The following is a 3,277-nucleotide window of genomic DNA, read 5'->3' on the forward strand; positions in this document are numbered from 1 at the left end:
TTTGTCATTTTTGTCTATTTTTGTCATTTTTGTCATTTTTGTCATTTTTGTCATTTTTGTCATTTTTGTCATTTTTGTCATTTTTGTCATTTTTGTCATTTTTGTCATTTTTGTCATTTTTGTCATTTTTGTCATTTTTGTCATTTTTGTCATTTTTGTCATTTTTGTCATTTTTGTCATTTTTGTCATTTTTGTCATTTTTGTCATTTTTGTCATTTTTGTCATTTTTGTCATTTTTTGTCATTTTTGTCATTTTTGTCATTTTTGTCATTTTTGTCATTTTTGTCATTTTTGTCATTTTTTGTCATTTTTGTCATTTTTGTCATTTTTGTCATTTTTGTCATTTTTGTCATTTTTGTCATTTTTGTCATTTTTGTCATTTTTGTCATTTTTGTCATTTTTGTCATTTTTGTCATTTTTGTCATTTTTGTCATTTTTGTCATTTTTGTCATTTTTGTCATTTTTGTCATTTTTGTCATTTTTGTCATTTTTGTCATTTTTGTCATTTTTGTCATTTTGTCATGTTTGTCATTTTTGTCATTTTTGTCATTTTTGTCATTTTTGTCATTTTGTCATTTTTGTCATTTTTGTCATTTTTGTCATTTTTGTCATTTTTGTCATTTTTGTCATTTTTGTCATTTTTGTCATTTTTGTCATTTTTGTCATTTTTGTCATTTTTGTCATTTTTGTCATTTTTGTCATTTTTGTCATTTTTGTCATTTTTGTCATTTTTGTCATTTTGTCATTTTTGTCATTTTTGTCATTTTTGTCATTTTTGTCATTTTTGTCATTTTTGTCATTTTTGTCATTTTTGTCATTTTTGTCATTTTTGTCATTTTTGTCATTTTTGTCATTTTTGTCATTTTTGTCATTTTTGTCATTTTTGTCATTTTGTCATTTTTGTCATTTTTGTCATTTTTGTCATTTTTGTCATTTTTGTCATTTTTGTCATTTTTGTCATTTTTGTCATTTTTGTCATTTTTGTCATTTTTGTCATTTTTGTCATTTTTGTCATTTTTGTCATTTTTGTCATTTTTGTCATTTTTGTCATTTTTGTCATTTTTGTCATTTTTGTCATTTTTGTCATTTTTGTCATTTTTGTCATTTTTGTCATTTTTGTCATTTTTGTCATTTTTGTCATTTTTGTCATTTTTGTCATTTTTGTCATTTTTGTCATTTTTGTCATTTTTGTCATTTTTGTCATTTTTGTCATTTTTGTCATTTTTGTCATTTTTGTCATTTTTGTCATTTTTGTCATTTTTGTCATTTTTGTCATTTTTGTCATTTTTGTCATTTTTGTCATTTTTGTCATTTTTGTCATTTTTGTCATTTTTGTCATTTTTGTCATTTTTGTCATTTTTGTCATTTTTGTCATTTTTGTCATTTTTGTCATTTTTGTCATTTTTGTCATTTTTGTCATTTTTGTCATTTTTGTCATTTTTGTCATTTTTGTCATTTTTGTCATTTTTGTCATTTTTGTCATTTTTGTCATTTTTGTCATTTTTGTCATTTTTGTCATTTTTGTCATTTTTGTCATTTTGTCATTTTTGTCATTTTTGTCATTTTTGTCATTTTTGTCATTTTTGTCATTTTTGTCATTTTTGTCATTTTTGTCATTTTTGTCATTTTTGTCATTTTTGTCATTTTTGTCATTTTTGTCATTTTTGTCATTTTTGTCATTTTTGTCATTTTTGTCATTTTTGTCATTTTTGTCATTTTTGTCATTTTTGTCATTTTTGTCATTTTTGTCATTTTTGTCATTTTTGTCATTTTTGTCATTTTTGTCATTTTTGTCATTTTTGTCATTTTTGTCATTTTTGTCATTTTTGTCATTTTTGTCATTTTTGTCATTTTTGTCATTTTTGTCATTTTTGTCATTTTTGTCATTTTTGTCATTTTTGTCATTTTTGTCATTTTTGTCATTTTTGTCATTTTTGTCATTTTTGTCATTTTTGTCATTTTTGTCATTTTTGTCATTTTTGTCATTTTTGTCATTTTTGTCATTTTTGTCATTTTTGTCATTTTTGTCATTTTTGTCATTTTTGTCATTTTTGTCATTTTTGTCATTTTGTCATTTTTGTCATTTTTGTCATTTTTGTCATTTTTGTCATTTTTGTCATTTTTGTCATTTTTGTCATTTTTGTCATTTTTGTCATTTTTGTCATTTTTGTCATTTTTGTCATTTTTGTCATTTTTGTCATTTTTGTCATTTTTGTCATTTTTGTCATTTTTGTCATTTTTGTCATTTTTGTCATTTTTGTCATTTTTGTCATTTTTGTCATTTTTGTCATTTTTGTCATTTTTGTCATTTTTGTCATTTTTGTCATTTTTGTCATTTTTGTCATTTTTGTCATTTTTGTCATTTTTGTCATTTTTGTCATTTTTGTCATTTTTGTCATTTTTGTCATTTTTGTCATTTTTGTCATTTTTGTCATTTTTGTCATTTTTGTCATTTTTGTCATTTTTGTCATTTTTGTCATTTTTGTCATTTTTGTCATTTTTGTCATTTTTGTCATTTTTGTCATTTTTGTCATTTTTGTCATTTTTGTCATTTTTGTCATTTTTGTCATTTTTGTAATTTTTGTCCTTTTTTTTAATTTTGTCATTTTTGTCATTTTTGTCATTTTTGTCATTTTTGTCATTTTTGTCATTTTTGTCATTTTTGTCATTTTTGTCATTTTTGGAATTTTTGTCATTTTTGTCATTTTTGTCATTTTTGTCATTTTTGTCATTTTGTCATTTTTGTCATTTTTGTTTGTTTGTCAGTTAGATATTTACTAAAGAGATAATCTGGATCTTGAACCATATGGGATTTTTATTCAGAAATATTTATTTTGACGTAATTGGTAATTGCTGAATACACACTTTGAATATCAGCATTGTCAGGTAGAGTCTAGACTGTTTAGAGTGCTATCAACGAATAGTTCAGGTCGTCTGGTTTATCAAGTGTCGAAGATCCGTCCCGCTCAACTACTTGATTCTCAGTCTCAACCAGTAGCAAACCCCATGCATGCGTAATTTACTTCACTTCATGTGCTATATAACACAGTAGATGGGTTCACTGTTTGTACTGTGATAATGAACTTGTGTTACTCCAGCCAATTTTGAACCTTCCAAACCTTTCAGCTGGGAAAGAATGACTCATTGTGTGTGCTTAAATTTCCAACGCCTCAGAGCGTTTTGTGTGTTCTCTGGAGCTCAACTCCACCAAAACGATGCGCTGAACTTGAACGGCTCAAACGTACGGTTTGGGGAATACCCTCAGACAGAATTGATG

This window comes from Uranotaenia lowii, chromosome 1 (assembly GCF_029784155.1).
Source record: "Uranotaenia lowii strain MFRU-FL chromosome 1, ASM2978415v1, whole genome shotgun sequence".
NCBI classification, from domain to species: domain Eukaryota; kingdom Metazoa; phylum Arthropoda; class Insecta; order Diptera; family Culicidae; genus Uranotaenia; species Uranotaenia lowii.